We start from the raw sequence: 13,918 nt of genomic DNA on the forward strand, positions 1-13,918 counted from the left end.
TCGTTAAGCCTCGATAAAATCGAGCTAACAGTCCGTTAATTGATAGGCACGAATGTAAGGTAGGCGTAAATTTCTCATTACCACTCTACGCTTGTTGCAGCCAGCGATCTACGATTCTCTATGATGTTTAAATGTCGTGCAGAACGCGAACATGATAACTGCCCGTATGTACGTTCTAATAACAGCACAATCGCACGTGTGAGTCACAAGTCATATGTAGCGTGCCAGGATGAGAAGACGGCTTGAAAATCGTTCCTGATGACGGACGTCTTCCTATATGAATAATCTGACGGATGAAAGCTCATTATTAAAATTTTTTCTGCATATCATTGCCAGGAACTGAAGGCGTTCTTCTCTTCAGTTTAATGCAATGTAAATTAGCCAACGATAATTTGTAATCTATAACAAAATTAAAGACCAAAAAAATGTCGCTTTTTGTGTCTTTCTTTCAGAAGTACCGATATCAAAAAACGAATGCACGAAAATAGAATAAAACAGTTAAATTAAGAAGGAAAATTAGGCTAATTAGTAAGATGAGTAATTGAAAACGACGAAAATGATGACGAACGTAAATTAGTTAAATGGCAGGCGTTCCGAAGAAAGTGGTGACTCGCACGTAAGACGAGAATCGTTTCATGTCGTAAAGTATTTGCTAATTTCAGCTCTGACCACAACTCACAGAGAACCGTATTTCGTCGAGCGCAACACTTCCGCCAACGATCTATGAGACTACAGTGTAAGTAAGGAAATGCGTTAATGACGAATAAGAGATAAGGGAGAACGAAAATTGTTGTCGGACTTTGCTTCTTGGAATATGACATCACGTGCAATGGAAAGAGTAGAATAACTTTTTGAATTTTCGTATTTAAATTACACGTTTGTCATTCTATAAATACTTATCTATTTGGGAATAATTTGATATACAATACTAGGTAAAAGTTATCAAAATTTAAAAACTGGACAAAAAATTATGGTCTCAAAGTCAGTTAAACAATAAACCATCGGAAAATTTTTCTTATAATGACTTGTACTGCAAAAATAACTATACTTTACGTAACGTTTAAATGAATAAATAAATTCAAATAAATAACTTTTGCATGAATATTAAAGTTTGATTATTATACGTAAAAAATTTGATTTAACTCGTAATGCTTCCCCCTCACTAAAGTTGCATACAAAACGTAATTTTACATAAAAACCAAACCCAAAATTAAAAATAACTTTAAATCAATAACAGAATTGTGCTCAAATTTACACAAATATTCAAACGTAATAATAAAACAATTTTTGAAATTTTTATACTTTGGATAATAACTTAGATGACTTAGAATATGTACATAATGTGTATATTTAAAGCCCATATTTACAGGTTTTTTTAAATTTTAATTAACAAAAAATTAACTGGTTTTTCTTTTAAGTCTTCATTATGCCTTCATTATTTTCTTCTGTACCAACGAAAACATAGATCGCGAGAGCAGTAAAGTCGCGGAAGGGAACACGGTGTGTCACCCACTCACTTTCTCTGCCCTCGGCACCTATTTGTGCATGTGCCGCATTTCCCCACCCCCTCCCACCGAGAAATCATTGTTGCTCCCGACATACGAAGATAAATTTCCCAAGGAATTTGGTGAAATGTGTCTGCGAGTGACGGACACGCTTTGGCACCGTCTCTCAGTCGAGAGAATATTTTTGTCTCACTAGTTTTCCAGCGGAATTTATTCCGTGCACGCGAGTATTGTTAGCGAGGAGCGATATAACATCTCGAGACGTTTATTAGCTGTCTAACTTCTATATTCTTTTTGTTGCGTTGTCGAGTCGCAAAAATAGACGGGGCGAAATCTATTTGTTACTATATACGAGAAATGTACACGAGCAGTTTTCAAAATCGTAAGATTATTTCTCGTCTCTTTCAAAGGTAACACGATAACGCAAAATCGATGAGATATCATAAAATCATATTTAAATTGTTAATAGCTACTTTGAAAAACTCAGAAAAAATTTAGCACTTTTAACATGGACTTTCACATGTGACTTATTTGTCCGACTTTGTGTAACCGCTTAAAATTCTCGACAGTGTTTTACTATAGTAATTTTGATGAGTTGCGGCGCACGGCTTTAAAGCTATTTCGTCAGATATGAATTCTAAACTGCATGGCCTTGCAAATAAAAAGCGATATATTCATGTTTCCACAGCAAATTGCATTGAAAAACAGAATATGCGACTACAGAAAGAAAAACAGTAGATTTCATTGAAGCCGGCAACAATGACGCAACAAGTGATTCTAGAGTTCTAAGTGGTATTCAATTTTCACAAATATGCCTATATTTCCTATGTTAGAATAAAAATGTCAAATACTTGAATCTTTAAGAGAAAGAAATTGAATTAAAATAAAAAAGAAGTAAATGCTATTCTACATTACTAGTATTTACAAAAAGATAGAGTATTCACTTTAGCACATGCAATATCTTCTGTTAAAAAAAACAAAAAATATAAGATGTTAAATTTCTTGCTTCCATCACTTTTTCTCGTGGAATGCTAGATTTGGTTGAGCATTACAGATAAGATGTGTGGTTTAATGGCAGCTTATCAAATGCGTACAACGTAGCCACGCATTCTCAGCTGATTGATCACAATGCGCGTTGTTGTACTCGTTGCTATCGCATATCGTCTTATGTGTGTTTTTTTTTGTTTATTTGCACGACGTATTGCACAAGACAATACGCGCGTGCTCCACTTTCCTATACGAGAAAAGCGATCGGCGAAACCCGCGGTACTTTGAATATGCATAAGAACCACGCGTTAGAATTTCTTTTCACGCTGAAAGTGCGACTGAATATATTAAACTGTTCTCACTTAAATCGAAATTCTAGGTTCAATGTAAGTAATTAATTATTCGCAAATAAAATACATAGATAATGCAAATCTGCGAAGTATAAAATTAGATATATTACGGTCAAACAATCTTTTTTTTCAAATATAATAATATGAAATAAAAAACTTGCTTGTGGATTCCTCGGTGGTTTTCGTAGCAACTTTCCGAACGCATACGGAAAGATAATCTTGCGGCGAGATATCGTCATATCCGCGCCAGATATGTGTCATCAGAATGACGGAAACACGCTGCGACTTAACGAGAGAAGCTATGCAAAGTTTCAGTCGAAAATTATTCGTATTCTCTCTCTCTCTCTCTCTCTCTCTCTCTCTCTCTCTCTCTCTCTCGCTCTCTTCTTTTTCTAAATATGACTCATAATAGAAACGAGCTGAAATACATCGCGCCGAGTGAGTGTCCTGAGCGAATCTGAGAGATAATTATTTTCGCAAATCGCATTCTACTGGTGCGGGACGCATCGCGATGCATCTCGTTCATTCTCGTTAAGCCCTTCTATCAACCGGGGTCACGCGGACCTCATCGCGGTTTATTCTCGTGTCGATGACTCATGGCAAGTTCGCTACTCGCGAAACACCGTGTCTTTTTTTTTCTTTTTTTTTTTTCTTTATTTTTATGCATCAAGACGTCGCGCGAGACGAGACAGGCACCATGTATATCGGTACACTCGAATGCATCGATTCATGCCGGATCAGCATTGTAAAGCAAGACAAGGAGAGCGTCGCCGCGAAACCCTTTCTTCTCTTCTTGGTCGACTCTTAACGAAAATGTCGGAACTCTCAATGTCGATAAATTTGAATCGTTACATTTGAATTGAAAACAAAACAATCCGTAAAGCAAAATTTTGATTCTAACAAACCGATGCATGACATTTGCCGTTGCTATATTTGCCGCATTATGTGCGATAACAAATTGTAATGAAATTAAACAGGTTCGTTGAATTTTTGCAAGTTCGCTCGAAATTACGCGCATCGTCGTAACAGGCCTTATTACGTCTACAGAACGGTGTTACTTTACCGCACATCATCAACGAAGCTTAATCCTGTAAGCAATAGCGTGCAATTTAATTAGCATCACAGTGCAATATCTCCCGCGAGTCTCTTATACGTCTATTCGAAGGCCATTGTGTGCGGTAGAATGCAATGAGTATTGTCAACGACGAAGGAACGCATTTTTAGCCTCTCCGATTACAAGCAGGACGCAAATAAAGCACTCGCAAAGAGCCGAATCGAAGAGCTAAATGTGCGAGATATGATATTGTAGATTTAATGCAAGAAAAATGTGAACGAAGCAGAAGACGGCGGACAAAAGTTCTCGTTCGAGCGGCGGACGTTGTAACGCAACAACGTATAAACTCTCTGCGAATACCAACGTGCCCCGGTGCCCGGTCGCGTTTGTCATTTCGCCGCGTATCAGATTCCCGCGCTCGGTCCTCCTTTCCTCGCATCTTATTATTACGCCGGGACGCCTCGAATACATTCCACGACCTCTCTTTCCGAGGGTGGGGGGAGAAAAGACCACCAAATTAGCCGGGGAATCTGCGGTTGAGAGAACGCATGCTGGCGATCGCGTGACACCGCTCGCGCTGCACGACTGCGTGCCGAACGCGCATTTCGGCTGTCGATGGTGGGAACGGACTCCGGTGCAGGCAACGCTCGAGTGCGCGCGCGCGCGCGCGCGCGAATGCATCCATAATTGTACGTCGCGCAATTAACGCGGACGCGTTTTCACGCGTTAATTGTCGCGAGCGCGCGCAGCACACCGAGTGCATCCTCGCTCGCTCGCGCGCTGGAAATTCGACGCTTCTCCGGGTCGACGGCCTCCCCCGCTGGCCGCCGCGCCGTCAAGCCCCGGGACAAAAGGATCTCTGTGTTCGGGAATTCTTTTGCCCACCCTAACGCCCGTTTTCCCCCGCGTTTCGAACGCGCCGATTCCGAGCTCTCCTCTTTGACGTCTCTCTGACGGGTTCCGGCCGGCGCGGCGCGGCACGGCGGAGGCCTCTCCTCGCCGGGAAGAAAATGAAAGTGCATCCGCGCGCAAGATTGTTCGTCCCTTATCTGCTAATTTGTCTCGAGCCAGCTGTTAATCTCGACGCGACTTTTGTCCCTGGAGAGCGTGCTTGTTTGTTGTTAAACAAACAGTCTTATTATCACACGCATACAGAAAGGATCATCTACCGTCCGAATGAATGAGGGTAAGTTCCATAGTACGCAAAGGCAAACGGAAAACAACATCTCTGAGGATGGAGGATTAGCGATCGAAACGGTCGAACGATAAAGATAACAAATCTCTTGGGGCAAGCCCTAAATTCAAGAAGAAACGTGTCACTTTTGGACGTGTGACGCGTTGGTCAGGACCCGGAAAGGATTAGCCGTATTCGGAGAGCCGGTGGAATGCAGCGCGCGGGATTCCAACCTGCGGCTGCTCTGGCTCGGAAATAGCGACGCGGCGCGTCGAGGATTCCGTATACCGTGGACCGCGCCGTTTCCGATCGGTCGCGTCCTCATCTCCTCCTCGTGGCCAGGCAAACGGAGACGGAGACCCTCGCGAAGGAGGGAAGCGCGTGCATACGTATAGGTACATACGATAGGACAGGATCGCCGCCGGGAACAAGGCGCACGTTTTCAGCTCGCGCAGTAACCTGCAGGCCTGAATTTCACCGCGCGAGGTAAAGGGTCGCCGGCAAGGCCGGCACACGACGTACGTATATCTACTTTCGAAGTAAGATGCATGTAAAATAAATACACACACATGTGTATAAAATACAGAATATATATATATATATATAAATATATAAATATAAATCTCTGAAGATTTCTTTCTTCAATCCCTAAACGCGTAAGAGGATTTCTCAGATCCTCTTTGCGGTACAATCTCCTCTTTATATTCAAAGAGTTCAGAAGACCATTTTTCAATTTTAAAAGCTGTCAAGATCATTTCTCGGCCATTGGAGGCTCTGCGAAATTCATTAGGAAACCGCGTTGGAACCGGGAAAATGCAAAACAGACGAATGACTGGCTCTTCCGCGCCAACAAAGTTTACGTGAAACTTTTTGTTCGGCGGAGACAATGGCCAGACAGGGTCGAGAAGAAACGGGCTCGCTCGCGTCGAATCTCGATGAAGAAGGAAACGGCGACGGTCCCGGGTGCCAGGCGACGAGGCAGGTCGTTATTCGCGATCGCCGGACGACCGTATGTAAATCACGTCCGTCGCGAGGAGACCTCGGGGGCGATCCTCCCGATCGCATCGGCGAGAAGCCGTACGTGAGTAACTGGGACGAGGCGATAATAAAGGTGACGTCGCCTCTCGACGAGGTCGCGCTCGTGCACGCGGCTTCGTGCGAGGAGTCTCTCTTCCACCGTTGATCGATGGATCGATCGACGCCCGGGGGAATAACGAGAAATGATACGCTAATTTAATATAAATTTCTCCGACACCGGACGCTTCGAGAAGAGACCTCTCCTCACCCTTCGAAGGCGCGAATGACGGATACAAATTTCGACATTCTCGATTGTCCTCACTTGAAAATATAGACCGTAATTGAAAGACGCAAGAAGTGAAAAAATGTAGAGCGAGGGTCCAGGAAAATTCCACCACGCGCGACAAGTCGATATTCCGCCAGAACAGCCGGGATTTAAACGACATGGGGATCCGCGGGGTGTGTGTGTGGCCGTCTAATTTTTCAGGAAAGACAAGTTACACCGGGAGACGCCGAGCGACTCGCGGAGACATATTTTATTCAACGAGACGAGAGATAATTAACGGATCTATGGGACTGGAACGAGACGATGCTGCGCGCGCCAATTCTCCGCGACTGGTCGAACCGGAGTAAATGCGCGAGCATGCACGGCGTATCCGGGACCGTGGAGAATGATGCGTGATAAAATGTAAAGACGTTTTTCGATAAACGAGGAAAAACTGGCGGTCGCCAACGCCGTTTCGTTTACGGAAATCGATCCGCGTACGCGGCACTTCCGCCGGTGTGTATCGAGGCATTCTCCATTATTCGCGGCCCGTTGCGATCGACTCCCTCGTTCTCCGTTACTTCAAGCCCAGATCGCTATCTTAATTGCGGCGCATACGGAATATATATATTTTACAATACTCTCCGTGTGTACTACGCAATTAAAAATTGAGATGACGGTACACCTTTCGCGCTAGAAGTTTTAAAACACTCGTTCGTGGCGCGATTTAAAACCAAATGTTTGCGTGCGCGCGTTTCATGCGAGATCTTATTTGTTGGTTCATGTGAATGAATTTTCATCCTAGCATTCAAGTTTAATATAGTTTTTCAATTAAAGTTTCGATAGTTGAAAACGATATTTGTAAAAAAAGATTTTACATAAAACAGCGTTAGTTTAATTAAGTAGAAAGAATTCTTACAAATTTTTTATTACGTGGGGCATTTATTAGAAAAATACGAATGTACTCACTCTACGATAAATGAAAATTTCATCGAAGGATTAGCATGTCTTCAAAATTCTTTGGTACAAGCGGAAGATTTGATTCTGGAGCACTTTATATACGGCGAAACGTAGTTTCAAAGGACACTTTTGTCATTCGCCACGGGTAAAAACGTCTAACAGAATTCCCTAGCTGTGTTTCACCACGAAATGTGTTTTCGTTGTACAAGTACTCTCACTATTATAGCGCCATAAACAACCGGGTGTACCGCGCCGGAGGAGGAGAGCGAGAGAGCACTTCCTCTTGAGAATTTCTACTCGTAACATTACGCGCGGCTAGTTTTTCATTCGCTCCGCGCCGTATTTACAAACAGTACCATATTAATCACTCGATGTAGAATCCACTGCTTCGACAGCGTATGTATATAAATATGAGCATTTTGTCCCGCTAGCTCCTGTAACGTGTTGTGTTTCGCCATTCAAGCGAATCTCTCGGGAACTCACTCACAAGCGACCAGCGAGAAACTTCGCTTTATTGTTGCTATATTTCGTTAGGTTTTGGCAAACTCTTACCGTCGTTATCAACGGTAAAATCGGAGTAAATCGACAAGTAAGCAATCTTATCAAGACTCGAGATTAATTTTTATATATAATCCATTACATGCTCTCATTTTAATAATAACTGTATTTTTATTTTATAGAGCAGCTATATTAAAATGTTATGACAATATCGAATACCAATAACAGGTCGTGCGTGGCACACGTTTTAAAGAAAATGCGGCGCCGTGAAGTTGAAGTTAAAAGAACAAAGGAAAAGGGCTATCCAGTACTGCTTTTTATCTCGCTTTTAAATAACCTTGACAAAACACTTTCTTCGTGATTAAAGAGTATCTTCTGGCCCATCATTCAATAAAATATCAGACCGCTTGATGCTCCCTTCATATAACCATTTAACCCTTTAACTCTTATGGATGCGCATATACGCTCAACGAATGTTTTGAATATTACGGACACTTTTACATCCGTTATAGCGACGCAGTTTCTTTTTTCTTTTTGCCCTACAAATTACGTTTGCGTCACGGCGTTTACCACTTAAAGAATTAATACAACTTTTGCAGATCACTCGTCGCGCACGAGCGTGTTAAACGAGAGTTAAACGAAGGTCGAAATGGGCGTGACAAACATTTCTCCCCTCGAGAAGACACCTAGAGCACGAACACCTTAAACTCCCTTTTCGGCGAACCGCTCCAAAAATCCGACACCCTTGCCCTTGGGTGTATCGTTCGCCGGTCGGGTCGATATTACTCGTCGACGCACCAGCGCGTCTCGCCCCCGCCGAGTGACACTTCGAAGGACACGCGAAGGAAAGATCGAAGGAGTCTTGCGAATTCGTGTCGACCGCGAGATAGAGGAGAGAGATCGCGAGACAGAAAGAGAGAGAGAAGGAGAGAGATCCGGCATGCGAGTCGTCGTTGGAAGGGCGAGGGCTCGTTGTTGTCGGCGGCGGTGGTGGCGGCGGCGGCGGCGGCGGCGGCGGCGATGGCGGGGCACGAGGAAATCGATGCCGACGTCTGGGGCCGACGAGAGGAGGTTTCCACGCGAAGGCTCGGGCACGGAGGAAGCGGGCGGGAAACGGAGCGGAGATAATCAGAGAACCTTGCGCCTTTTTTTCTTTCTTTTTTTTTTTCCTTATTAAAGAGAAAGGGGTCAGATAGACCTGTACATGTAGGTGTACTTACACACTCGGCCTTCGGTGTAGCTCACAAGAATCGCCGCCTCGTCGTCGTCGTGGTTGTCGTGGTTGTCGCGAGCACAAGGTCGAGATGCGGATGAAGATACGGAGACGCGTGCTACGGTGGAGGGTGGTTGTGACAACGAGGAACGTTATCCGGACGACACCGGCGACAGCCGCTGCTTCTCTCCTACTCTCTTTCTCTTCCGCGCGCTCTAACCTATTCCGTACGACACTCCGCGCGACACTGCTCCGTAACAGAACGGGAGATCACTACCTCTCGCCTGAGTGGGTGTAGGGCGCCGGAGGAGGGGGCTTCGTCGCATCCGCACGAAGAACGCACGAAGAAGGGGAGGGTAAAACCAGCCGGACCACGCCGCCTCTCGCTCTCTCGCTGCGTTCGCGCGGGTGTCTCGAGCCTGACTGACACTCTCGGCACTCTCGGCACTCCGAGTACTCCGACCGCCGCGGCACCAGTCCTACCGACGACCCCTTCGCTCTCGTTCGTTCCTTCTTCTCTCGTTTCTCCATCTCCCCCTTTGTCCCCCACTCGCCGTCGTCATCGTCTAGCCTTACCGTCGTCGCCGCGTCTCTCCTGATCTTCCCCTCACGACGTGTGATATCGGAGAGGAACCCGAGAGCGAGCATCGCGGCCTTTTTCGTGCGACCAATGTATTTCAATTTGACTCAAACTAGCATCAGCGCCAAACGTGGATGTAAAACCACGTGACCTCATTCACTTATCGACACTATCAATGAAGGAGTCTTTTTTGGTGTATGTCCGTGCTACATAGGCGCAAACGAGATGATATATTTACCTTCTCGCTAGCGCGTATAATAAAAAATAATAATTTTGTTACTAACAGTTCGTGTGCATAGCACAGAACACAATTAAATTGTACACGTATGCATTTTTTTAGTCCGTCCATTTTAGAACAACAAATCTACGAAAAGTTGCATTTATCTGCACTATTTACAGTACATATATAATACATGACAAACATATTTAATTTAACTAATAAGACAAAATTCAATTAATTGCTTAATTAATAATTACAATTAAATATTACAAATTGAGTGATTAATAATTCGGAATAATTAAAAATGAGCGATTAATCGAGGACGTCTCTGCCTTTTCAATGTTTCATCTTACATCTTAGAATGATTGATTATTCGTCTCTTATTTAAATTTCCTCTTCAGCCTCTTCCTGGTTGCAAGAAACATTGCGTTTTATCGAACTTAATGCGTTAAAATTCCTAAACTTTATATACACATTCTTTTTGTAAAAAAAACAATTTATAAACTCTCACATCACATAATTTTTTATATAAATCTAATTCACGCAACATGCAATTAATTATTAATATACAATCTTTATCTCTCACCGACTGATGCGCAGCAGTGGAGTTATCAGCAGCAGCGTCGCTACGATGATTCTGCAACATAGAAACATAATGTTAAAATAAAATTAGCGTTCAAAAGAATCAATAATTCTTAACTTTTACTCTACACATAATTTTATAATTGCTTTTTAATTAAATATCTATTAAAATAATTATGCAATTTTTAAGATCTATATAAAAATAAAATTTTATTATATTTTAAATTGAATTTTAATTCTTTAATTGATATTTTTTAATCATTGAAATAAAACTGACAAATACAAAGGAAATATTAATTTTACGGAAATAAATAATAATGCTTACCGCTAAGTTGCTCCACTGATGCCCGATGCCTCTCCTATAGGCCTCCTCCTCCTCTCAGAAACTGCGAAACGTTAGTTAGCAACGATGATACTGTAACACACAAACATACAATTTAAATTAAAATGGTGTTTAAAATAATCAATTTGATACAAATTAATGGATTATAACAAAACATTTATTTAATTATCACTGCAAACAGTACGATAATGTATATTATATTAATTATATATAATAAATTCTACATTTTACTTAAATAATTAAAAACAAACTTTAATATATTATACTATAAAAAAAACGTATTATAATATAATACTATAAAACAATTAATAAGACAAAATTATCAAACCATTGTAAAAATACAAAAGAACTTATTTTCTGGCGAATCTACAACGGTCTACTATATCTGTACGTTTCAAAAACAGAAATCTTCAACTGGATAATTGCAGCAAAGGGAAAATTAGTTGATAAAGCCAAAAATTTAATGTTTCAAAGTAGTTACATAAAACAACAAAATATTAAACCAACAGAAAACGTAAAGGAAATACCAACCAAAAAATAATAGGTAAAATTAGAATTGAAGAACAAAATAATAAAATTATATTACATTAATGTAATATTTTCATATTTATTCTTAAATGATTCCTATGTATGATGGTTAAACATAAGAAACAATCCTTAGGAAGAAGTTTTTATCCATTGGAAAAATATCTATTAATTGAGATAAGAATCAGAAGCTATCACTGCACATTTTATCGAAAAATGGCCTATTTCAAATCAATCTAATGTTGACATTCTGGTAAGATAATAATTATTAAAATTCTGATCTCTCTCCCTCAAAGTTGCTGATAATATATTTTATGACAAATAAATTATGATTTTGAACAGCTGTTTTCAAATCGTTCTTATAATCTGTACAATTATTAGAATTCATTTTTCATGACAGAGTCAATTACAAAAAAAGTACTCGTAACAAAGAAAACATACAAATTGACATTGAAGATTTAAACTCACTTTCCGAAAGTGAATACATACTATATACATATATTAAACCAAATAAAAAATATATAATGATACTTTTGTACTGTAACGTTTACATTGTAACGAAAAAAAATGTTCCGTTAATATTAATCTATTTCTCAATGTCATCACGAAAATTTATTCTTTAATTTTTTTATGTATTCGATTTTTTACTGTTATATATAGAATTTGTAATTTCTGTTTTTGCTAGTTGAATTAAGTAACAATGAACACTATCCACATGTTTAAGTAATTTTGATTTAGAGTTGACTATTCCTTTGGTTTTTTTGTAAGAAAAATGTAATAATATTCATTTTTTTATATAGACTTTAATCTGTCAATCTGTCGAAAAGATGCTAAAGTCTAATACACATTAACACGCAGTTTCCAATTGAATGACTTTCCCAGAATTAAAGTCAAACCCACGAAAAAATGAATTTTATTTACAGATTAATAAAGATTATCACAAGAAAGTCTATTTTATGTAATTAAAAAATTGAACTTGTCACAAATGTTCCTTTAGACTATATGCATTTTGTATTAGAAATTATGAAACGTTTGTTAAATTTTTGGATTAAAGACATTCACGAAACTTGTCTAATAAAAAAAATATCGATGCGATTAATAAAAAACTGAAATTAATATACAAATTAACTCGTCATAAATTTCCAAGAAAACTTGGGCTAATAACAAAATATGACTGATGGAATGCGGTTAAATTTAAACTTTTTGTTACATTATTGTCCACGGATGATAAAACCATATTTTAAATGCATTATTATCTGCATTTTCTACCTTTACATTGCGCAATTCGGATACTAATATGTGACGATTTAATAACAAAATATATTTAGGCAAATGAATTATTATAATATTTTGTAAAAAAATTTGGTGATTTATATGAATAAGAATTTCTAAATCATAATGTTCATAATCTCATTCATTTAATAGAAGATGTAAAGAAAACTGGATAAATTTAGTTGTTTTCTATTTGAAAGTTATATGTATAAAATTAAAATAATGTTGAAAACATCAAATAAATTATTATCACAATTTATAAAAAGAATTAACAAATTTAATATTGTTTTAATATTATAATAAACTATGATAGAGTTATAATTAAATAAAATCTTAATATTAGTTTATGATTTACAAAATCTTAAGTAATTTCTTGCTTACTGTGATGTGTACGTTACACTTACCACTTATGATTTGCGATGCCGTTCTATATAGCGCCGGGTCGTTTTACATCCGTTGCATTCTAAAAATGAGAAAAAAATGCAATTAAGAATGACGATAGAAATTTCTTTCCTGCCCACAGTCAACTTCGTAGGCCACGATTAACGTATCGCGATTTGCGTTCGAACGAGTATGGATGTATAGATACGCATTCGAGCGAATATTATAATTGCGACGCAAATTTAACATAAATAAGACACTTACCGATTAAATACTTTGTGATATCACTTGTTCTAGCGGCGGCGGTCTTTCCACATTCGTTGCGTTCTGAAAATAACAAGTAAATGTGAATTAAAATGAGGCGGTTTCATTTATCGTGCGAATTAACTTCGCGCAGTGATTCCTTGGCTCTCTTCGCGGGGTAAGAGACATAAAAAATAGCCATAGCGCCATCACCCGGCAGCGACAGATTACACACTTTAATGACCCAATTATCGATCGCTACGCAACAGTGGCTAGATCGATAAAGTCTACGACTTTCTTACCCTGCGTAAGATGCCTAGAAATTAATTATCAGGAGAGACAACTCTATGCACGTAACCTGCACCCAAACATTTCGTACATTGACCGACGTAATTTTTTTGAACGACACTTTTTTATAACAATTGTCGCATTATCGCGAAAAGGCGATTATCACGTACATTATTCGCTCCGATCGCTCGCGAGAATAATTACACAAAAAATATCAAAATGTGAAATAAAATGTGTCGAGACGTGAAGCGCGATGAGACTTATTCGACCGTTCAATGACTTTTGTTACAATGTCGAATTAAATGTAAATTTCACTTACCAATCGAACGTCGCAAAGATATCCGCTCCCAGGGCCAATGCATCTCAGGATTGTTACGGATTCTGCAAGTGAAAAAGGAACTCTGTTAATTAACATGGCGAAGGGATGAGATACTTTTCCTGCGTAATTGACTTTCGCACGG

At 39.7% G+C, this 13,918-nt stretch overlaps 1 protein-coding gene across 11 annotated transcripts in view; it reads right to left on the reverse strand.

Moving 5' to 3' along the window:
- Positions 1-13,838, reverse strand: part of LOC105832605 (xin actin-binding repeat-containing protein 2) — a 70,583-nt gene extending 56,745 nt beyond the window's left edge. The window contains exons 1-5 of one of the 11 annotated variants that reach the window (XM_036295393.1): positions 13,777-13,838; positions 13,191-13,253; positions 12,950-13,008; positions 10,731-10,820; positions 10,410-10,460 (exon numbers count right to left, since the gene is read on the reverse strand). The gene's annotated coding sequence lies outside the window, so the exon portion shown is untranslated. Of the gene's footprint in view, positions 1-9,030; positions 10,024-10,409; positions 10,461-10,730; positions 10,821-12,949; positions 13,009-13,190; positions 13,254-13,776 lie in introns of those variants that run through there. The other 10 variants (XM_036295391.1, XM_012673709.3, XM_012673710.3 and 7 more) reach the window with 10 other exon arrangements.
- Positions 13,839-13,918: the final 80 nt, after the last annotated feature.

Source organism: Monomorium pharaonis, chromosome 1, assembly GCF_013373865.1.
Source record: "Monomorium pharaonis isolate MP-MQ-018 chromosome 1, ASM1337386v2, whole genome shotgun sequence".
Classification (NCBI taxonomy): domain Eukaryota; kingdom Metazoa; phylum Arthropoda; class Insecta; order Hymenoptera; family Formicidae; genus Monomorium; species Monomorium pharaonis.